We start from the raw sequence: 25,000 nt of genomic DNA, 5'->3' as shown, positions 1-25,000 counted from the left end.
TTTTGAGAGATTTATGTCCCTGTCACCCAGGCACAGCAGTGGTTTATTCACGACAAAAGGGGCTTCATGTCACCTAGCAATAGAACAGAGGATTTTGAGAGATTTAGGTCCCTGTCACCCAGGCACAGCAGGGGTTTGTATATGCCAAAAATGGTAAAATGTCACCCGACATTTGAAAATAAGAATTTTTTCAATTTAGGTTCAATTGGCACTTTTTTGCATTAAAATGGCTCTAAAATAGTCCTTGAAAAGTCTAGAGGGATGTAAAACACTTTAAAATGTGCTTAACAGCATGGCAACTGCTCTGCAAACAAATGTGGATAGTGAAATAACTAAGAATGAAATAAAATAATTAAAAATTACAAATTATTAACCTGCAACTCAGAGAAGGAGGTGGATATGGAGTCAGAGGTTGAGGAGGCGGTGAATGTGGTGTTGTAGGTGGAGGCAGCAATGGAGGAACAGGTAGTCAACAATGTTTTATTTTTTATTTTTATTGGGTTAGGTTGCCACAATATATTGGGACAAATAAAAAAAAAGAATACAAAGAATCATTGAACTTGACTTGAGTACAAGAATGTATGTTTGATGGTGGTATAAATGCCTATTCTGCCCAAGGTACAGACAAGTCTTGTGGGATCCAAGCCTGGTTCATTTTAATGAACGTGAGCTTGGTCACGTTGGCTGTGGACAGGCGGCTGTGGCTGTCTGTAATGACGCCTCCTGCCGTGCTAAATACACGTTCAGAGAGTACACTGGCTGCAGGGCAGGCCAGCACCTCCAAGGCATACAGGGCAAGCTCTGGCCATGTGGACAATTTGGAGACCCAGAAGTTGAATGGGGCAGAACCATCAGTCAGTACGTGAAAGCGTGTGCACAGGTACTGTTCCACCATGTTGTTCAAGTGCTGCCTCCTGCTAACACGCTTCATATCAGCAGTTAGGGCCCGGTTGTTGCGGCGAGGTGACAAAGCTTTTCCACATGTCGGCCATGCTAACCCTGCCTTTTGAGGTGCTGGCGCTGACACAGCTGCATTGGCGACCTCTTCCTCCTCCCCTGCCTTCGCCTTGTGCTTCCACTTGTCCCCCGGCATCAGTCGGGAATGCTCTCAGGAGCGCGTCTACCAGCGTGCGCCTGTAGTCGAGCATTTTCCGATCACGCTCCAGTGAGGGAATTAAGGACGGCACATTGTCTTTGTAACGGGGATCCAGCAGGGTGGCCACCCAGTAGTCAGCACACGTTAAAATGTGGGCAACTCTGCAGTCGTTGCACAGGCACTGCAGCATGTAGTCGCTCATGTGTGCCAGGCTGCCCAGAGGTAAGGACAAGCTGTCTTCTGTGGGAGGTGTATCGTCTGCGTCCTCCGTATCCCCCCAGCCACGCACCAGTGATGGGCCCGAGCTGCGTTGGATGCCACTCCGCTGTGAACATGCTTCATCCCCATCTTCCTCCTCCTTATCCTCCTCCTCCGCCTCCTCCAGTAGTGGGCCCTGGCTGGCCAAATTTGTACCTGGCCTCTGCTGTTGCAAAAATCCTCTTTCTGAGCCACTTCTAAAAGACTGGCCTGAAAGTGTTAGAGATGACCCCTCTTCCTCCTCGTCCTGGGCCACATACTCTTCTATCATTGTCCTAAGTGTTTTCTCAAGGAGACATAGAAGTGGTATTGTAATGCTGATAACGGCGTCATCGCCACTGGCCATGTTGGTGGAATACTCGAAACAGCACAACAGGGCATACAGGTCTCGCATGGAGGTCTAGTCATTGCTGGTGAAGTGGTGCTGTTCCGCAGTGCTACTCACCCGTGTGTGCTGCAGCTGAAACTCCAGCATGTGCAAGATAGAGTTCCACCTGGTGGGCACATCGCATATGAAGCGGTGAGCGTTATGGCCGAAGTTACGGTTTAGAACAGACAGCCGAGCGGCGGCAGGATGAGAACGCCGGAAGCACTCACAGACGGCCCGCACTTTATGCAGCAGCTCAGACATGTCGGGGTAGTTGTGAATGAATTTCTGCACCACCAAATTCAGCACATGCGCCAGGCAAGGGATGTGCGTCAAACCGTCTATTTCCAGAGCTGCAACGAGATTTCGCCCATTATCGCACACCACCAGGCCGGGCTTGAGGCTCACTAGAAGCAACCACTCGTCGGTCTGTTGTTCTATACCCCGCCACAACTCCTGCGCAGTGTGGGGCCTGTCCCCCGAACACATCACTTTCAGAATGGCCTGCTGACGTTTTCTCCTGGCTGTGCTGAAGTTGGTGGTGGAGGTCTGTCGCTGACCGGATGAGGAGGTGGTAGAAGAGGAGGAGGAAGCCGAGTAGGAAGAGGATGCAACAGGAGGCAAAGAACGATGCCCTGCGATCCTTGGCGGTGGAAGGACGTGTGCCAAACAGCGCTCCGCCTGGGGCCCAGCCGCCACTTCATTTACCCAGTGTGCAGTTAGCGAGATATAGCGTCCCTGGCCGTGCTTACTGGTCAACGTATCTGTGGTTAGGTGGACCTTGCCACAGATGGCGTTACGCAGTGCACACTTGATTTTATCCAATACTTGGTTGTGCAGGGAGGGCACGGCTCTCCTGGAGACGTAGCGGCAGCTGGGAACGACGTACTGTGGGACAACAAGCGACATGAGCTGTTTGAAGCTGTCCATCTCCACCAGCCTGAATGACAGCATTTCAAAGGCCAGCAGTTTAGAAATGCTGGCATTCAGGGCCAGGGATCGAGGGTGGCTAAGTGGGAATTTACGCTTTCTCTCAAAGGTTTGTGAGATGGAGAGCTAAACGCTTCCGTGTGACATGGTGGAGATATTTGGTGACGGAGGTGGTGTTGTTGGTGGCATATCCTCTGTTTGCTGGACGGCAGGTGCCAACATTCCTCCAGAGACGGAGGAAGAGGCCGAGGCAGCAGCAGAAGAGGGAGCAGGAGGGGCCTGAGCCCTTTCTTGGTTTTGAAGGTACTTACTCCACTGCAGCCCTGTGTCTCGCATGTAGATGCCTGGTCATGCAGGTTGTGATAAGGTTCAGAACATTAATGCTTCACTTTAGGCTCTGATGGCACAGCGTGCAAACCACTCGGGTCTTGTCGTCAGCACATTGTGTGAAGAAGTGCCATGCCAGGGAACTCCATGAAGCTGCCTTTGGTGTGCTCGGTCCCTGGTGACGGTGGCCAGTAGCAGGCGAATTGTTTTGGGGACGGCTGCTCTGCTTTTGCACCCCGCTCCCGCTTTTGCTACGCTGTTGGCTCGGTCTCACCACTGCCTCTTCCTCCTAACTCTGAAAGTCAGTGGCACGACCTTCATTCCATGTGGGGTCTAGGACCTCATCGTCCCCTGCATCGTCTTCCACCCAGTCTTCTTCCCTGCCCTCCTTTTCGGTCTGCACACTGCAGAAAGACGCAACAATTGGCACCTGTGTTTCGTCATCATCAGAGAAGTGCTGAGGTGGTATTTCCATGTCCTCATCAGGAAACATAAGTGGTTGTGCGTCAGTGCATTCTATGTCTTCCACCCCTCGGGAAGGGCTAGGTGGATGCCCTTGGGAAACCCTGCCAGCAGAGACTTCAAATAGCATAAGAGACTGCTGCATGACTAGAGGCTCAGACAGGGGGTGATGTGACAGACTAATAGGCAAGGGTTTCAGGCGCCACCTGTGCACTTTCTGCAGAAGACTGGGTGGGAGATAATGTGAACGTGCTGGATCCACTGTCGGCCACACAATTAACTAGCGCCTGTACTTGCTCAGGCCTTACCATCCTTAGAACGGCATTAGGCCCGACCAAATATCGCTGTCGATTCTGGTGGCTACTGGGACCTGAGGTAGAAGGTTCAGTAGGACGTGTAGCTGTGGCAGAATGGCCACGTCCTCTCCCTGCACGAGAGGCTCCACCAACACCACCACCACAACCATGACCGCGTCCCTTATTAGATGTTTGCCTCATAGTTAGCGTTTACAAAGCAAAGTAAAAAGTGGCTAAGTCTGTTAAAAATAACTAACCGCCAATAAAAAACCTGATGTAGTGTTTTGCACTCAATAATTTTTTTTTAAACTCTATATGACAGCGATATTTGTGGCCTAAATATGACACTCACTTATGCACGTCTTATCCCAGATAAGCAGTATAGCAGAGGGTTTTTTCACCCCAGTAACCAAAAAGGCCTAAATGTGGCCTAAATGTGACAGTCACTTATGCATGTGTAATCCCAGATGTGCAATATATTAGAGGGTTTTTTCACCACAGTATGCCAAAGCCGTATTTCTGGCCTAAATGTGACAGTCACTTATGTACGTGTAATCCCAGATGTGCAGCATATCAGAGGCTTTTTTCACCACAGTATGCCAAAGCCTTATTTCTGGCCTAAATGTTACAGTCACTTATGCTTGTCTAATCCTAGATGTGCAGTATATTAGAGGGGTTTTTCACCCCAGTAACCAAAAAGCCGTATTTCTAGCATAAATGTGACAGTCACTTATGCTTGTCTAATCCTATATGTGCAGTATATTAGAGGGTTTTTTCACCCCAGTAAGCAGAAAGATGTATTTCTGGCCTAAATGTGACAGTCACTTATGCATGTCTTATCCTAGATGTGCAGTATATTAGAGGGTTTTTTCACCCCAGTAACCAAAAAGCCATATTTCTGGCCTAAATGTGACAGTCACTTATGCATGTGTAATCCCAGATGTGCAATATATTAGAGGGTTTTTTCATCACAGTATGCCAAAGCCGTATTTCTGGCCTAAATGTGACAGTCACCTATGTACGTGTAATCCCAGATGTGCAGCATATCAGAGGCTTTTTTCACCACAGTATGCCAAAGCCTTATTTCTGGCCTAAATATGACAGTCACTTATGCTTGTCTAATCCTAGATGTGCAGTATATTAGAGTGTTTTTTCACCCCAGTAACCAAAAACCGTATTTCTGGCATAAATGTGATAGTCACTTATGTATGTCTTATCCCAGATGTGCAGTATATTAGAGTGTTTTTTCACCCCAGTAACCAAAAAGCCGTATTTCTGTCCTAAATGTGACAGTCACTTATGCACGTGTAATCCCAGATGTGCAATATATTAGAGGGTTTTTTCACCACAGTATGCGAAAGCCGTATTTTTGGCCTAAATGTGACAGTCACTTATGCTTGTCTAATCCTAGATGTGCAGTATATTAGACGTTTTTTTCACCCCAGTAACCAAAAAGCCGTATTTCTAGCCTAAATGTGACAGTCACTTATGCTTGTCTAATCCCAGATGTGCAGTATATTAGAAGGTTTTTTCACCCCAGTAAGAAAAAAGATGTATTTCTGGCATAAATGTGACAGTCACTTATGCATGTCTTATCCCAGATGTGCAGTATATTAGAGGGGTTTTTCACCCCAGTAAGCAAAAAGATGTATTTCTGGCTTAAATGTGACAATCACTTATGCATGTCTTATCCCAGATGTGCAGTATATTAGAGGGTTTTTTCACCCCAGTAACCAAAAAGCCATATTTCTGGCCTAAATGTGACAGTCACTTATGCATGTGTAATCCCAGATGTGCAATATATTAGAGGGTTTTTTCACCACAGTATGCCAAAGCCATATTTCTGGCCTAAATGTGACAGTCAATAATGCATGTGTAATCCCAGATGTGCAGTATATGAGAGGCTTTTTTCACCACAGTATGCCAAAGTTGTATTTCTAGCCTAAATGTGACAGTCACTTATGCTTGTCTAATCCTAGATGTGCAGTATATTAGAGGGATTTTTCACCCCAGTAACCAAAAAGCCGCATTTCTGGCCTAAATGTGATAGTCACTTATGCTTGTCTTATCCCAGATGTGCAGTATATTAGAGTTTTTTTTCACCCCAGTAACCAAAAAGCCGTATTTCTGACCTAAATGTGACAGTCACTTATGCTTGTCTAATCCTAGATGTGCAGTATATTAGAGGGGTTTTTCACCCCAGTAACCAAAAAGCCATATTTCTAACCTAAATGTGACAGTCACTTATGCTTGTCTAATCCTAGATGTGCAGTATATCAGAGGGTTTTTTCACCCCAGTAACCAAAAAGCCGTATTTCTAGCCTAAATGTGACTGTCACTTATGCTTGTCTAATCCCAGATGTGCAGTATATTAGAGGGTTTTTTCACCCCAGTAAGCAAAAAGATGTATTTCTGGCCTAAATGTGACAGTCACTTATGCATGTCTTATTCCAGATGTGCAGTATATTAGAGGGTTTTTTCACCCCAGTAACCAAAAATCTGTATTTCTGGACTAAATGTGATAGTCACTTATGCACGTCTTATCCCAGATGTGCAGTATATTAAAGGGTTTTTTCACCCTTGTAACCAAAAAGCCGTATTTCTGGCCTAAATGTGACAGTCACTTATGCTTGTCTAATCCCAGATGTGCAGTATATTAGAGGGTTTTTTCACCCCAGTAACCAAAAAGCCGTATTTCTGGCCTAAATGTGACAGTCACTTATGCATGTGTAATCCCAGATGTGCAATATATTAGAGGTTTTTTTCAACACAGTATGCCAAAGCCGTATTTCTGGCCTAAATGTGACAGACACTTATGCTTGTCTAATCCTAGATGTGCAGTATATTAGAGTTTTTTTACCCCAGTAACCAAAAAGCCGTATTTCTAGCCTAAATGTGACAGTCACTTATGCTTGTCTAATCCCAGATGTGCAGTATATTAGAGGGTTTTTTCACCCCAGTAAGCAAAAAGATGTATTTCTGGCATAAATGTGACAGTCACTTATGCACGTCTTATCCCAGATGTGCAGTATATTAGAGGGTTTTTTCACCCCAGTAACTAAAAAAGCCGTATTTCTGGCCTAAATGTGACTGTCACTTATGCATGTGTAATCCCAGATGTGTACTATATTTAACAGATGTATTTTTTTAACCCCAGTAATCAAAAAGCTGCATTTCTGGACTTGCAGACATGCAGATAGCCTGTGCTGGTGCACTATCGTTGCAAAAAATGGCTGCCGATTATGTATTTATATTGACTAACTGAAGAAAAAAAAGTTCGTTTTCAGTAGTAGTTGGCTCAGGGCAGGCTTAAAAAAATTGTGCACTGCAACCACAAAACACTTTTTCTGTAGATCGCTAAGTACAAAAAACTGTTCTTGATAAGATTTATCCCTGATCTCTCCCTCACAGCAGCTGCAGCCTCTCCCTACACTAATCCGAGCAGAGTGACAGGTGGCGCTACTTGACTCCAGCTCAAATAGAGGCTGGGTCACATGCTGCAGTTGGCCAATCACAGCCATGCCAATAGTAGGCATGGCTGTGATGGCCTTTTGGGGCAAGTAGTAATGATGCTTGTTGATTGGCTGCTTTGCAGCCTTTCAAAAAGCACCATAAAAATCGCCGAAGACCGAACCCAAACTTTTACGTAAATATTCGGGTTCAGGTCCGGGTGCCGAAAACCCTAAAGTTCGGTACGAACCCGAACTTTACAGTTCGGGTTCGCTCAACTCTACTTAGGAACATATGTGTTCACCCTGTGCATCTTGTTCAACTGCTGTGCCATTCATTCTTAATCAGTTCTGTTATACATAGAATGACTGTGCATCTGACTTAGTCTCAACAGCCGGTCTAAAATATAGATGTATGTACCTAGTTAATCTACTGCATCATTAATAATTAATCAGTTTTATTATACATAGATGTATGGTGCATCAGAGTCATTGTCTACAGGTGGTATAATATATAAGCACGTTTATATAGTTCATCTGCTGCACCATTTATACTTAATCTGTTCTGTTATCCATAGACTGATCATGCCTCAGACTTAGTCTCAATATCTGGTTTTATATATAGGCACATGTACCTAGTTAATCTGCTGCACCATTAATAGTTAATCTGTTCAGTTATACATAGATGTACGGTGCATCAGACTCATTGATAACAGGCAGTGTAATATATAGGTAGGCAGAGAGGAAAAATGTAGGCGTGCTCAAACCCTGTCACACCGAGCACGGACCATGCCAAGAACCACGGCGTAACTTGAGTAAAAAGAGAAAAGGGTCCAGCTCGATTAAAATGTTACCTTTATTTTTCAGTGCAGATAAAAGCCAGTTGTGTAATATATAGGCACGTTTTTCTGGTCTATCTGCCCCACTATTAATACTTTATCTGTAACATTGCCGATTTAGTTTCTGTACACTATGGCCAACAAACAGTTGCCTAGGCCCTCAAAAAGAACTGGCTGTGGCAAAAATGTTGCTGTAGCCAGCACAAGTAGCAGCAGCAGAAGAAGGGGTGTTGGTAGCAGCAGCCACGGCAACAGGCTAGATCTGCCACTGTCATCCAGCTGTCGTGTTTTGACCAACAATCCAACTGTACTGGAATGGTTGACTCGCTCTTCAACATTATCTCAAATGGCAACAGATACACACCTGTCCTGCAACTGCCTCTTTCTTTTGCTGCTCCTTCTGCTCAGGCAGTTATTGATGCTGCCAGCTCTGCTCCGCTTTTCAGCGAGGACGGTTCTTAGTGAGGTCAGTCAGCATTTACAGGCCAGAAGAGACTTGGAGGAGAGGTACCCTGCGTCCTACCTTAGGCATGCAACTAGCCATGATGACAGTTGCGTGTAGGCACATGTTGCGAGCGGTCAGGGATGTGGTCATGAAACTGGTGAGGGTGACATAAGTGATGAGCCGAAATTAGTGGATGATGATGCAAACGATCACACGTGAGAGCCGGGTGAAGGGGGCATCATCATCATCATCATCAAGAAGTGAGGGTGGCAGCAGGCCCATGAGACAGCATCAGCAACTAGCTGTGTATGTGTTCATAAAGGCAGTGGCAGGCAGTCAGCATAGAGTCTTGGTAGTAAAATGCCATGCTCAGCAGTGTGGGAATTTTTTATCAAGTCGCTGGAGGACATTAGACTGGCATTATGCAGGATATGTGTCAGAAGGTGAAGCATGGTCATTGTGCTAATGTTGGCACCAAAGCCATGCGTCTACACATGGAACATCACCATAAAGTAGCCTGGGAAAACTGTGGCACTAATGTAGTGGTACAGTCGGTGCCCTGCACGCCTCCTCCAGCAGTCATGGCTCCTCAACCTCAGCAGAAGGAAATTGTAATTCCTTCCCTTCGTCTATTGCTCCTGATTCTCCTCCTACTACTACTATGCCTCGTCACGTGTTTTGATAGCAATCAATCACAAAGGCGATTACAAAGAGACAACAGTATGCATGCACTCATTCAATGGCGCAGAAGCTGAAAGTGCAAGTTGCTGGTACTACAGTCCCTCCCTTTCCATATTGTGGACTCTGATCATTTTAGAGAACTGATGGCTTGTGCCTACCTAAAGTGAAAAGTCCCAAGCTGTCATTATTTCTCTAACAAAGCTGTACAAGCCCTGCACACGTTTGTTGAGCAGAAGGTGGGCCAGTCCTTGCATGCCAGGGCTGACGTGTGGAGCTATAACTATGGTCAAGGACAATATATGTCCTTTACAGCCCACTGGGCAAATGTGGTTCCTGCCCAGGCACACCAGCAACTTGTCCAAGTGATGGCAATGCTGCCTCCACATTATAATTGTGGGATTTCTGCACCTTCCTCCTCTGCCTCTTCATCCTCCACCTTGTCCTGAGCCTCCAACATAGGCACAGTTCAAAGTGGTCCTCCAGCATACACCTATGAAAAGCATGGCGTTGTTATGCAGTTTTGCACCTGGTAAGCCTGGGCGGACTGAGTCACACTGAAGAGGAACTGGTCCCCATCATGAACTAAGAAATCAAATCCTGACTGTCTCCTCGCCAAATAGAGATAGGAACCATGGTCACCAATAACAAGAAGAACATTATGACTGCGCTATGTAAGGGGGGCTGACCCATGCGTGCTGCAAGGTGCACATCTTCAATATGGTTGTTCTCCACCCAACTGAAAGACATCTTGAAATGGCCAGGAAACTGTGCATACACTTCAGCTACTCTTACCATTAAAAACATGCTTTCCTTGACCTACAATGGCAGAATGGTGTTCCCAAACATCGCCTCATATTCAACGTTTCCACATGTTGCAATTCTGTGCTCCACATGTTGGACCGACTATATAGGCAGAGGAAACCTGTAACCGATTTCTTTATGATGCAGACAGACAGGACTGCTCCCCAATGTAACTTTGATGTTAGACAATGGCAGCTTATGCGTGACACCTGCCATTTGCTCAGGCCTTTTGAGGAGGCTACTTTATTTGTCAGTCACCAGGACCACAGGTTGAATGATGTTATTTCACTCCTTCACGTCCTGGAGGGGATGCTGATAAGTCAGACTGGCAAGTGCAGGCCAGCACCTCTAAGGTGTAGAGTGCAAGTCGCAAGTTCGTGCCACGTGTCCAGCTTGGACACCCAGTAGTTGTAAGGCACTGACGGAACATTTAGGACCCTGACATGGTCTGCTATGTATTCCTAGGCCGCGCTTCAGGGTGAGGTTGTCATGAAAGTGTCCCATGCCTTGGAGAGTGTTGCCCTGCCTTTGTTGGAACTGCTGCGTGTTCCCCTTGCTTCCCTTCCTCGGTTGCCTAAGGAAGTACGGACTCTGCCGCCAGCGTTGTCAGATGAAAAATTTTGGAGCAGTCTCTCAACAAGTACCTTCTGGTATTGCACCGTTTTACTCATCCTCTGCACCACAGGAATGAGAGATGAGAAGTTCACTTTGTAGCAGGGGTCGAGAAGGGTGAACACCCAGTAATCCGTGTTATCTAAAATGCGTATGACTCAAGGGTCGCGGGAAAGGCTGCCTAACATGAAGTCAGCCATGTGTGCTAGAGTACCAACAGGCAAGACGTCGATGTCGACATCAGGATGATTCTCCATCTCCTCATCCTCCTCCTCCTCTTTTGCCCATCCACGCTGAACAGATGGAATTAAAGATCCATGGGTACAACCCTCTGTAGCCGAGGCAACTGTCCCCAGCTCTTCCTCCTCCTCCTCTTCATGGTCCAATTCGCGCTGAGATGACAAACTGTGGTGGTCTGGCTATCACCCTGTGTAATGTCCTCCCCCATTTCCTCGTCTGCCACATTCATAGCGCCGTCCTTAATTGTGAGCAGCGATCGTTTGAGTAGACACAGCAGTGGGATGGTTGCGCTGATAATAGCGTTATCACCACTAACCATCTGTGTGGATTCATCAAAGTTTTTAAAACCTCACAGAGGTCTGACATCAATGCCCACTCCTCGCTTGTTAATAGTGGCAGTTGACTCGAAAGGCGACGACCATGTTGCAGCTGGTATTCCACAACTGCCCTCTGCTGCTCACAAAGCCTGTGGAAAGTAGAGTTCCAGCGCGTGCTCACGTCGCACAACAGTCGATGAGCTTGAAGCTGCAAGCTTGAAGCTGCAAGCGCTGCTGCAGCGTTGACAGACCGGCTGAAGCTCTGGACAACTTGCAGAAATGGTCTCACAAGCGGCGCTCCTTCACTAGTAGCTCTGGCAAATTGGGGTAGGTTTTGATAAACCGCTGAACCGCTAAGTTTAAGACTTGGGCTAGGCATGGGACGTGTGTCAGGTTGCCAAGCTCCAAAGCCGCCACCAAGTTACGGCTATTGTCAGACACAACCATGCCTGGTTGTAGGTGCTTTCAGCTAGCGACTGATGGCTGACTGCTGCTGGAGGTGGAAGTGAAGGAGGAGGCGGCGGAGGAGGAGAAGTGGGTGTTGGAGCCAGTAACATAGCTGCTGGGGGAGACCCTGATGGATGTAGGGCCCACAATCCTGGGCATGGGTAGTACCTGTGCCATCCCAGGGTACAACTCACTCCCGGCCTCCACAACATTGACCCAGTGTGCTGTCAGGGAAATGTAGCGTCTTTGGCCACCAGTACTTGTCCATATGTCCGTGGTGAAGTGGACCGCCCCAGTAACTGCGTTGGTCAGGGCATAGGTGATGTTCTGGGACACATGCTGGTGTAAGGCGGGCATGGCACACCGTGAAAAATAGTGGCGGCTGGGGACTGCGTACCGAGGAATGGTCGCCAACATCATGCTGCAGAAGGCCTCAGTGTCCACAAGCCTAAATGGCAACATTTCAAGGGCCAGTGATTTCTAAAGTTGCGCATTTAGTGCTATGGCCTGTGGGTGGGTCTGCGCCTTTGACAGGGGATTGGCCAGCAGTGCGTAACATAGGGTAGGAGGAGGCCGTGGTGTGACTTGCAGACCCAGATTGTGGACCCAGGCGTTCGGCCCACTTATTAGGGTGCTTGTATGCCATGTGGTGGATCATGCTGGTGGTGGTGAGGTTGCTAGTGTTCACGCCCCGGCTCATTTTGGTACGGCACAGGTTGCAAACTACCACTCTTTTGTTGTTTGCACTTTGTGACTATTTTTTCCCAATATAGTCCCTGTTCAGAAAGGTATTCAAAATCTTTCTTTATATATTTGCATTTTCACTTTTATTAAAGGGGTTGTCCCACGAAAAATATTTTACAGTTTTCAAACCAGCACCTGGATCTGAATACTTTAGTAATTGCATATAATTAAAAATTTGGTATAGCCACTGAGTTATTCAATAAAATGTATCTGCATAGCTCACTGAGATGGCCGCACATGCTCAGTTTCATCCTTCAACTGCTTCCTGAGCTATTATAAGGGAGGGCAGAGACACACACCCGCAGCTACAGCAGAAAAGAAACTTGAGCTGCTAGCTTGATATAAATCTAGCAGAGCAATGAATATGGATGTCTCTGGATCCATGTGAGGTACAGGGCTGGCTTTGTTAAAAAGAGACTGTCAAATACTAAATGAAGTCTGATTTTTATTTTTTACAATAATCATGGGATATACCCCTTTAAGGCTGTTGCTTAAAGGGAACCTGTCACCCAAAAATCGCCTATTAGGCTGTTTACAGTACCTTATAGTGCTGTATAGTCGTTTCCTGATGCACTTTTTGTTAGTTTTGCAGCATGTATGCTCAGTCAGAAATCGATGTTATATTCAGCTGCTGCCCCGTGCTTCAAGTCAGGCTTGAAGTCACGGGGGCAGCGGCCTCGGCGTCTTACATGGCCCTCTCCCCGCCCCCTGCCTCTGTGACTGACAGCCGAAATCCGATTCCGGGACCGCGCTCAACGGCCGCATGCGCAGTAAAGGGCGGCAGGAGCGCGGTCCCGGCTGCCGTGCGTACTACGCGCCGTCTTACTTTCGCCGCACTGCGCATGCGCCCGACATCCTGTATCAAACGCGCCCGCGCCCAGATGCCGGGCGCGTTTGATACAGGATGTCGGGCGCATGCGCAGTGCGGCGAAAGTAAGACGGCGCGTAGTACGCGCGGCAGCCGGGACCGCGCTCCTGCCGCCCTTTACTGCGCATGCGGCCGTTGAGCGCGGTCCCGGAATCGGATTTCGGCTGTCAGTCACAGAGGCAGGGGGCGGGGAGAGGGCCATGTAAGACGCCGAGGCCGCTGCCCCCGTGACTTCAAGCCTGACTTGAAGCACGGGGCAGCAGCTGAATATAACATCGATTTCTGACTGAGCATACATGCTGCAAAACTAACAAAAAGTGCATCAGGAAACGACTATACAGCACTATAAGGTACTGTAAACAGCTTAATAGGCGATTTTTGGGTGACAGGTTCCCTTTAAACAATGTAGCAATGCAAAGAATATAAACAGCACCACCTTATTTATTTTTTTCTAAAAGAAATCTATACTGAAAAATTTTCTGTTTTCAAATTGGTTTTGATTTTTGGTTGTGTATTTTTCAGACTTTTCACATGGACATGGGGTGAGCATCTTTGTTGAGTTTCCGAGATTTGCTTTACAACAGGTACTGGGACCTAAGAAAACTAAGTAAGAAACATGCTGCTTTAGATGAGATGGAAACATGCTAAGTGACCTATGCAGTGCAAAGGCCACTAATAGTGATGGACGAACATAGGCCGGGGTGGTTCGTGAACGCGATCGTGGCAGGTGAACGCGATTTAATGGCAGGTGAACCTGAAAAACCTTCAGCTCATGTTTGCAGCCACCAAATACTTAGTAGAAGTGCACAAATAGCCCCACAACATGGACAGTGACATACTAGAGGGGGATCAATGACAAAAATTCCAACAAAAAATATGTATCTTAATAAGGGGACATTTTTATGCATCTTAGGGCTCTTTCACACTTGCGTTCTTGTCTTCCGGCATAGAGTTCCGTCGTCGGGGCTCTATGCCGGAAGAATCCTTATCAGGATTATCCTAATGCATTCTGAATGGAGTGAAATCCGTTCAGGATGCATCAGGATGTCTTCAGTTCCGGAACGGAATGTTTTTTGGCCGGAGAAAATACCGCAGCATGCTGCACTTTTTGCTCCGGCCAAAAATCCTGAACACTTGCCGCAAGGCCGGATCCGGAATTAATGCCCATTGAAAGGCATTGATCCGGATCCGGCCTTAAGCTAAACGTCGTTTCGGCGCATTGCCGGATACGACGTTTAGCTTTTTCTCAATGGTTACCATGGCTGCCGGGACGCTAAAGTCCTGGCAGCCATGGTAAAGTGTAGTAGGGAGCGGGGGAGCAGCATACTTACCGTCCATGCGGCTCCCGGGGCGCTCCAGAGTGACGTCAGGGTGCCCCAGGCGCATGGATGACATGATCGCATGGCACGTCATCCATGCGCATGGGGCACTCTGACGTCATTCTGGAGCGCCCCGGGAGCCGCACGGACTGTAAGTATGCCGCTCCCCCGCTCCCCGCTCCTACTATGGCAACCAGGACTTTAATAGCGTCCTGGCTGCCATAGTAACACTGAAAGCATTTTGAAGACGGATCCGTCTTCAAATGCTTTAAGTACACTTGCATTTTTCTGGATCCGGCGTGTACCTCCGGCAAGTGGAGTACACGCCGGATCCGGACAACGCAAGTGTGAAAGAGGCCTTAAAGGGAAATTCTCTGAAATGTGCCCTGTTGGAGCCTAGAAAATTTTAGGCCACAAGAAATTCTGATTATTTGGCTTGAGATACATTATGCGGTCAATGGATAAAAATCTTACTGTAGGCCACTGGACTACAGGCCACAAACATTAGGCATTCACCAGACAGAAAAGATCAAGTGATTATGTGGCCGGAGGTATATTACAGTCAGTGGATATCAATTTTACTGCAGGCCAGTACAAAAATAGGTCAAATACATATGTTTAAAAGAACTAAAAATATAAAATTGGATTAAAAACATGGTTAACAAAATCCTCCCTATTGAAAAAAAAACTAATAATAATAGTTGAAATTCGATAACATGTGGTAGTCACTGAATTATTTATTCACCGTACAGAAAAGAACAAGTAAGTATGTGGCTGGAGGTAGATTACACGGTCATTGGATATCAATTTTACAGCAAGCCAGTGGACTACAGGCCCCAAAAATTATGCATTCAGCGGACAGAAAAGAACAAATAAGTATGTGGCTGGAGGTATATTACACGGTCACTGGATATCAATTTTACAGCAGGCCAGTGGACTACAGGCCCCAAAAATTATGCATTCAACAGACAGAAAAGAACAAGTAAGTATGTGGCTGGCTGAAGGTAGATTACACGGTCATTGGATATCAATTTCACAGCACGCCAGTAGACTACAGGCCCCAAAAATTATGCATTCAGCGTACAGAAAAAAAACAAGTAAGCATGTGGCTGGAGGTAGATTATATGGTCTTTGGATATCAATTTTACAGCAGGCCAGTGGACTACAGGCCCCAAAAATTATGCATTCAGCGTACAGAAAAGAACAAGTAAGTATGTGGCTGGAGGTCTATTAGACGGTCAATGGATATCAATTTTACTGAAGGCCAGTACAAATACAGGTCAAATACATACAGTGGGATGCGAAAGTTTGGGCAACCTTGTTAATCATCATGATTTTCCTGTATAAATTGTTGGTTGTTACGATAAAAAAATGTCAGTTAAATTTATCATATAGGAGACACACACAGTGATATTTGAGAAGTGAAATGAAGTTTATTGGATTTACAGAAAGTGTGCTATAATTGTTTAAACAAAATTAGGCAGGTGCATAAATTTGGGCACTGTTGTCATTTTATTGAATCCAAAATCTTTAGAACTAATTATTGGAACTCAAATTGGCTTGGTAAGCTCAGTGACCCCTGACCTACATACACAGGTGAATCCAATTATGAAAAAGAGTATTTAAGGGGGTCAATTGTAAGTTTCCCTCCTCTTTTAATTTTCTCTGAAGAGTAGCAACATGGGTGTTTCAAAACAACTCTCAAATGACCTGAAGACAAAGATTGTTCACCATCATGGTTTAGGGGAAGGATACAGAAAGCTGTCTCAGAGATTTCAGCTGTCTGTTTCCACAGTTAGGAACATATTGAGGAAATGGAAGACCACAGGCTCAGTTCAAGTTAAGGCTCGAAGTGGCAGACCAATAAAAATATTGGATAGACAGAAGCGACGAATGGTGAGAACAGTCAGAGTCAACCCACAGACCAGCACCAAAGACCTACAACATCATCTTGCTGCATATGGAGTCACTGTGCATCGTTCAACCATTCGGCGCACTTTACACAAGAAGATGCTGTATGCAAGGGTGATGGAGAGGAAGCCTTTTCTCCGCCCACAGCACAAAAAGTGCCGCTTGAGGTGGGCTAAAGCACATTTGGACAAGCCAGCTTCATTTTGGAATAAGGTGCTGTGGACTGATGAAACTAAAATTGAGTTATTTGGCCATAACAAGGGGCGTTATGCATGGAGGAAAAAGAACACAACATTCCAAGAAAAACACCTGCTACCTACAGTAAAAAATGGTGGTGGTTCCATCAGGCTGTGGGGCTGTGTGGCCAGTGCAGGGACTGGGAATCTTGTCAAAGTTGAGGGACGCATGGATTCCACTCAGTATCAGCAGATTCTGGAGACCAATGTACAGGAATCAGTGACAAAGCTGAAGCTGCGCCGGGGCTGGATCTTTCAACAAGACAACAACCCTAAACACTGCTCAAAATCCACTAAGGCATTTATGCAGAGGAACAAATATAACATTCTGGAATGGCCATCTCAGTCCCCAGACCTGAATATAATTGAAAACCTGTGGTGTGACTTAAAGAGAGCTGTCCATGCTCGGAAGCCATCAAACCTGAATGAACTACAGATGTTTTGTAAAGAGGAATGGTCCAAAATAACTTCAACCAGAATCCAGACTCTCATTGGAACCTACAGGAAGTGTTTAGCGGCTGTAATTTCTGCAAAAGGAGGATCTACTTAATATTGATTTCATTTCTTTTTTGTGGTGCCTAAATTTATGCACCTGCCTAATTTTGTTTAAACAATTATAGCACACTTTCTGTAAATCCAATAAACTTCATTTTACTTCTCAAATATCACTGTGTGTGTCTCCTATATGATATATGTAACTGACTTTTTTTATCGTAACAACCAACGATTTATACAGGAAAATCATGACGATTAACAAGGTTGCCCAAACTTTCGCATCCCACTGTATGTTTAAAAGAACTAAAAATATAAAATTGGATTAAAAACATGGCTAAAGAAATCCCCCCTCTTGAAAAAACACCTAATGATAATAGTTCAAACACGTGGTCATTACAGGTGTTGAATTTCTCCGAGGCCCAAAACATTAGGCATTCACTGGACAGAAAAGGCCTTTTATCCCGCTATATTTACCTAAGACAGGGACCATTATTTGTTCTGGGTGGTGACGGATATTTGTGGGCTGTCATGAGGAAATTCAATTAAACGTGGTAAACTCGTCACATGTGTTGAATTCCTCTGAGATCCATGCCTCATTCATTTTTAGAAATGTGAGGTAGTCCACACTGTCATGAGCTCGGAGAGTACGCTTGGCGGGCACAATTTCCCCTGCTGCGCTAAACATTCTTTCGGGCAGCACACTGAACGAGAGGCAAGCCAAGAGTTCCATGGCAAATTGTGCCAGCTCTGGCCACAGGTCAAGCCTGCACATTTAGTAGTCCAGAGGTTCCTCGCCCGTTAACCTGATGTACTTGGACACCTGTCGGTCTAGGCATTCCCTGAGGCTGGATCAGGAGGGCGGCTGTTGATGGGTTGGCTGCAAGAATGATCTCATATCCAAAGTGACCAACACCTCTTCTTGCATGCGCTGTTTGATTGGTACCCGCAACTGTTTCTCTGTGAGTGGAAATTCCTCTTCCAGCGCCCGCAAAAGCAGAATGTAGCATTTCTCGAAGCAAGGCCTGGAAGTGCTGCATTCTGACAGCCCTCTGGGATGCTGGTAACATGTGTCACAAGTTAGAGATCTAGCGACAGACATCTGCGTCGTCAAGCAATAAACAGACGGAAATCAGGTACAGACACACAAGAGTTTATTGCACAAACAAAAACCAGGGAAGGCAGCACAGACAAAACATGAGCTCTATGTACCGTCAGCACAGTGGGAGAAAACCCCCACTGCGCCACTGTCTAGTAATACTTCAGAGGGGCGTGACTAAGCAACTCCTGGTATTCACTAGGGCCCCAGATGGTAGGGTTAGACTTTGCAGCAGGAAGTTGCCAGGGTCCACTCCAGAGCGTGAACTAGACAGTGACAGCAAGAACGGACAATAGGTACCAGAAGGTACCGACGGCACATAGGCAAACATAACATAGACAGGAAAATACAAACAGGGCAACTAATAACACAAGCAGGAGTACATAGCAAGGAAACCTACAAAACACCTCTCTGTCAAACCTAGACAGCAAAACATACCACCTGTACAGCATACAGCATAGCAAAAAGAAAGCAAGTGGAGATAGTATACAAAAATATCACTTTATTCTCAAATATAAAATATGGGGAAAGGACGGGATGGTAAACAGGATACAGAGAAGCGAAGGGCAGTACACACAACTGCATATACATCTATATCCATGCGACAATAAGCATGGATGGCACACAGGAAAAAGTGGTAGACAGTCACGGACAGCCAGGTCTATATAATAAAATATCCCAATCAGGGCTATATAGTGGAGGATAGATAACAAATGTAACTGGGTGTCCGTGAATAGTACCACAACGTCCAGGAGTCATAAGCGATCAAGACGGACAGATATCCTACAAAAAATAATAAAAACTCAAGTCTGGTCTACCGCTGAATCCTTGGGTATAGCAATATTTTGAAGGGTATCAAAACAGGCCTAATATGGATGTGGTGAAAAACCATATATGAATATAAAGCAGTGCTATACGCAGGACGTACCTGAAGCCATGATGAATGCAGGAGGATACTGAACTCTAAGCGCAGGACCTCGACACGCGTTTCACCTCACGGCTTCGTCATACAGAGGAACGAATATGAAATAGGGGAAGACAGGCACGATATAAGATAGGCAAGACAAATAAGGGTAGAGGTATAAAGACATAATAATAAACACAGGGGAACTCAAACATAACTGGCAACACTGATAACAGAAACACAGGAGAAAGAATGACAATGAACAAGTAGGAAACCCACAGAGCACAGACAGACACAGATCCCATGGGTCAGTAGCATGGGAGAGTGAGTACAAACAAGGAGCAGAACAAGACAACACACACCAGGAGAGCTGACCCATGGGATCTGTGTCTATCTGTGCTCTGTGGGTTTCCTACTTGTTCATTGTCGTCCTTTCTCCTGAGGTCCTGAGTAGGGATGAGCGAACTCGAACTGTATAGTTCGGGTTCGTACCGAATTTTGGGGTGTCCGTGACACGGACCCGAACCCGGACATTTTCGTAAAAGTCCGGGTTCGGGTTCGGTGTTCGTCGCTTTCTTGGCGCTTTTGTGACGCTTTCTTGGCGCTTTTTGAAAGGCTGCAAAGCAGCCAATCAACAAGCGTCATACTACTTGCCCCAAGAGGCCGTCACAGCCATGCCTACTATTGGCATGGCTGTGATTGGCCAGAGCACCATGTGACCCAGCCTCTATTTAAGCTGGAGTCACATAGCGCCGCCCGTCACTCTGCTCTGATTAGCGTAGGGAGAGGTTGCGGATGCGACAGTAGGGCGAGATTAGGCAGATTAACTCCTCCAAAGGACTTCACTTGATTAATCGATCGATCTGCAGCTGTGCATCATTGAGCTGCTGAAATTCAAATGCTCACTCACTGTTTTTAGGCTGCCCAGACCGTTTGTCAGTCACTTTTTTCTGGGGTGATCGGCGGCCATTTTGTGTCTTGTGCGGTGCTGCGACCAAGTGCATCCAAGCTGCGACCAAGTGCATTTAACCCTCAATGGTGTGGTTGTTTTTTGGCTAAAGCCTACATCAGGGTGAAGCTGTCACACCAAGTGCATTTAACCAGCAATAGTCTGTTCATTTTTTTGGCCATATACTAAATCAGGGGCAAGCTGCGCCTGTCACCAAGTGCATTTAACCCTCAATGGTGTGGTTGTTTTTTGGCTAAAGCCTACATCAGGGTGAAGCTGTCACACCAAGTGCATTTAACCAGCAATAGTCTGTTCATTTTTTGGCCATATACTACATCAGGGGCAAGCTGCGCCCGTCACCAAGTGCATTTAACCCTCAGTAGTGTGGTGCGTCAAGCTGTGACACCAAGTGCATTTAACCAGCAATAGTCTGTTCATTTTTTGGCCATATACTAAATCAGGGGCAAGCTGCGCCCGTCACCAAGTGCATTTAACCAGCAATAGTGTGGTTATTTTTTGGCCATATCCCAGTCTAATTCTGTCACTAAATCCATACCGGTCACCCAGCGCCTAAATACTAGGCCTCAAATTTATATCCCGCTAAATCTCTCGTTACCGCTGTCCTGTTGTGGCTGGGAAAGTTATTTAGTGTCCGTCAAAGCACATTTTTTGTTCTGGGTTGAAGTACAATTCCCAATTTAGCAATTTCATAATTTAGTGGTTCCTGCTATATCAGAGCTATTTGAAATCTATCCCTAAAAGGGTATATAATATTCAAGGTGCACATTGGGTCATTCAGAATAACTTCACACACACCCGCTACTGTGTATTTCCAAGTCTAATTCTGTCACTAAACCCATACCTGTCACCCAGCGCCTAAATACTAGGCCTCAAATTTATATTCTGCTAAATCTCTCGTTACCGCTGTCCTGTTGTGGCTGGGAAAGTAATTTAGTGTCCGTCAAAGCACATTTTTTGTTCTGGGTTGAAATACAATTCCCAATTTAGCAATTTCATAATTTAGTGGTTTCTGCTATATCAGAGCTATTTGAAATCTATCCCTAAAAGGGTATATAATATTCAAGGTGCACATTGGGTCATTCAGAATAACTTCACACACACCCGCTACTGTGTATTTCTAAGTCTAATTCTGTCACTAAACCCATACCTGTCACCCAGCGCCTAAATACTAGGCCTCAAATTTATATCCTGCTAAATCTCTCGTTAACGCTGTCCTGTTGTGGCTGGGAAAGTTATTTAGTGTCCGTCAAAGCACATTTTTTGTTCTGGGTTTAAATACAATTCCCAATTTAACAATTTCATAATTTAGTGGTTTCTGCTATATCAGAGCTATTTGAAATCTATCCCTAAAAGGGTATATAATATTCAAGGTGCACATTGGGTCATTCAGAATAACTTCACACACACCCGCTACTGTGTATTTCCAAGTCTAATTCTGTCACTAAACCCATACCTGTCACCCAGCGCCTAAATACTAGGCCTCAAATTTATATCCTGCTAAATCTCTCGTTAACGCTGTCCTGTTGTGGCTGGGAAAGTTATTTAGTGTCCGTCAAAGCACATTTTTTGTTCTGGGTTGAAATACAATTCCCAATTTAGCAATTTCATAATTTAGTGGTTTCTGCTATATCAGAGCTATTTGAAATCTATCCCTAAAAGGGTATATAATATTCAAGGTGCACATTGGGTCATTCAGAATAACTTCACACACACCCGCTACTGTGTATTTCCAAGTCTAATTCTGTCACTAAACCCATACCTGTCACCCAGCGCCTAAATACTAGGCCTCAAATTTATATCCTGCTAAATCTCTCGTTAACGCTGTCCTGTTGTGGCTGGGAAAGTTATTTAGTGTCCGTCAAAGCACATTTTTTGTTCTGGGTTTAAATACAATTCCCAATTTAACAATTTCATAATTTAGTGGTTTCTGCTATATCAGAGCTATTTGAAATCTATCCCTAAAAGGGTATATAATATTCAAGGTGCACATTGGGTCATTCAGAATAACTTCACACACACCCGCTACTGTGTATTTCCAAGTCTAATTCTGTCACTAAACCCATACCTGTCACCCAGCGCCTAAATACTAGGCCTCAAATTTATATCCTGCTAAATCTCTCGTTACCGCTGTCCTGTTGTGGCTGGGAAAGTTATTTAGTGTCCGTCAAAGCACATTTTTTGTTCTGGGTTGAAATACAATTCCCAATTTAGCAATTTCATAATTTAGTGGTTTCTGCTATATCAGAGCTATTTGAAATCTATCCCTAAAAGGGTATATAATATTCAAGGTGCACATTGGGTCATTCAGAATAACTTCACACACACCCGCTACTGTGTATTTCTAAGTCTAATTCTGTCACTAAACCCATACCTGTCACCCAGCGCCTAAATACTAGGCCTCAAATTTATATCCTGCTAAATCTCTCGTTAACGCTGTCCTGTTGTGGCTGGGAAAGTTATTTAGTGTCCGTCAAAGCACATTTTTTGTTCTGGGTTGAAATACAATTCCCAATTTAGCAATTTCATAATTTAGTGGTTTCTGCTATATCAGAGCTATTTGAAATCTATCCCTAAAAGGGTATATAATATTCAAGGTGCACATTGGGTCATTCAGAATAACTTCACACACACCCGCTACTGTGTATTTCCAAGTCTAATTCTGTCACTAAACCCATACCTGTCACCCAGCGCCTAAATACTAGGCCTCAAATTTATATCCTGCTAAATCTCTCGTTAACGCTGTCCTGTTGTGGCTGGGAAAGTTATTTAGTGTCCGTCAAAGCACATTTTTTGTTCTGGGTTTAAATACAATTCCCAATTTAACAATTTCATAATTTAGTGGTTTCTGCTATATCAGAGCTATTTGAAATCTATCCCTAAAAGGGTATATAATATTCAAGGTGCACATTGGGTCATTCAGAATAACTTCACACACACACGCTTCTGTGCATTTCCAAGTCTAATTCTGTCACTAAATCCATACCGGTCACCCAGCGCCTAAATACTAGGCCTCAAATTTATATCCCGCTGAATTTGAATACAATACATTGGGCCAAATAATATATTTGTTGTTGTGGTGAACCATAACAATGAGAAAAACATCTAGTAAGGGACGCGGACGTGGACATGGTCGTGGTGGTGTTAGTGGACCCTCTGGTGCTGGGAGAGGACGTGGCCGTTCTGCCACATCCACACGTCCTAGTGTACCAACTACCTCAGGTCCCAGTAGCCGCCAGAATTTACAGCGATATATGGTGGGGCCCAATGCCGTTCTAAGGATGGTAAGGCCTGAGCAGGTACAGGCATTAGTCAATTGGGTGGCCGACAGTGGATCCAGCACGTTCACATTATCTCCCACCCAGTCTTCTGCAGAAAGCGCACAGATGGCGCCTGAAAACCAACCCCATCAGTCTGTCACATCACCCCCATGCATACCAGGGAAACTGTCTCAGCCTCAAGTTATGCAGCAGTCTCTTATGCTGTTTGAAGACTCCGCTGGCAGGGTTTCCCAAGGGCATCCACCTAGCCCTTCCCCAGCGGTGAAAGACATAGAATGCACTGACGCACAACCACTTATGTTTCCTGATGATGAGGACATGGGAATACCACCTCAGCATGTCTCTGATGATGACGAAACACAGGTGCCAACTGCTGCGTCTTTCTGCAGTGTGCAGACTGAACAGGAGGTCAGGGATCAAGACTGGGTGGAAGACGATGCAGGGGACGATGAGGTCCTAGACCCCACATGGAATGAAGGTCGTGCCACTGACTTTCACAGTTCGGAGGAAGAGGCAGTGGTGAGACCGAGCCAACAGCGTAGCAAAAGAGGGAGCAGTGGGCAAAAGCAGAACACCTGCCGCCAAGAGACTCCGCCTGCTACTGACCGCCGCCATCTGGGACCGAGCACCCCAAAGGCAGCTTCAAGGAGTTCCCTGGCATGGCACTTCTTCAAACAATGTGCTGACGACAAGACCCGAGTGGTTTGCACGCTGTGCCATCAGAGCCTGAAGCGAGGCATTAACGTTCTGAACCTGAGCACAACCTGCATGACCAGGCACCTGCATGCAATGCATGAACTGCAGTGGAGTAAACACCTTAAAACCAAGGAAGTCACTCAGGCTCCCCCTGCTACCTCTTCTGCTGCTGCCGCCTCGGCCTATTCTGTTGCTGCCGCCTCGGCCTCTTCCTCCGCCTCTGGAGGAACGTTGGCACCTGCCGCCCAGCAAACAGGGGATGTACCACCAACACCACCACCATCACCTCCGTCACCAAGCGTCTCAACCATGTCACACGCCAGCGTTCAGCTCTCCATCTCACAAACATTTGATAGAAAGCGTAAATTCCCACCTAGCCACCCTCGATCCCTGGCCCTGAATGCCAGCATTTCTAAACTACTGGCCTATGAAATGCTGTCATTTAGGCTGGTGGACACAGACAGCTTCAAACAGCTCATGTCGCTTGCTGTCCCACAGTATGTTGTTCCCAGCCGGCACTACTTCTCCAAGAGAGCCGTGCCTTCCCTGCACAACCAAGTATCCGATAAAATCAAGTGTGCACTGCGCAACGCCATCTGTAGCAAGGTCCACCTAACCACAGATACGTGGACCAGTAAGCAAGGCCAGGGACGCTATATCTCCCTAACTGCACACTGGGTAAATGTAGTGGCAGCTGGGCCCCAGGCGGAGAGCTGTTTGGCGCACGTCCTTCCGCCGCCAAGGATCGCAGGGCAACATTCTTTGCCTCCTGTTGCCACCTCCTCCTTCTCGGCTTCCTCCTCCTCTTCTTCCACCTGCTCATCCAGTCAGCCACACACCTTCACCACCAACTTCAGCACAGCCCGGGGTAAACGTCAGCAGGCCATTCTGAAACTCATATGTTTGGGGGACAGGC

The sequence above is a fragment of the Bufo gargarizans genome, chromosome 8 (genome assembly GCF_014858855.1).
Source record: "Bufo gargarizans isolate SCDJY-AF-19 chromosome 8, ASM1485885v1, whole genome shotgun sequence".
Taxonomy (NCBI): Eukaryota; Metazoa; Chordata; class Amphibia; order Anura; family Bufonidae; genus Bufo; species Bufo gargarizans.
This window is presented reverse-complemented; position numbering follows the sequence as displayed.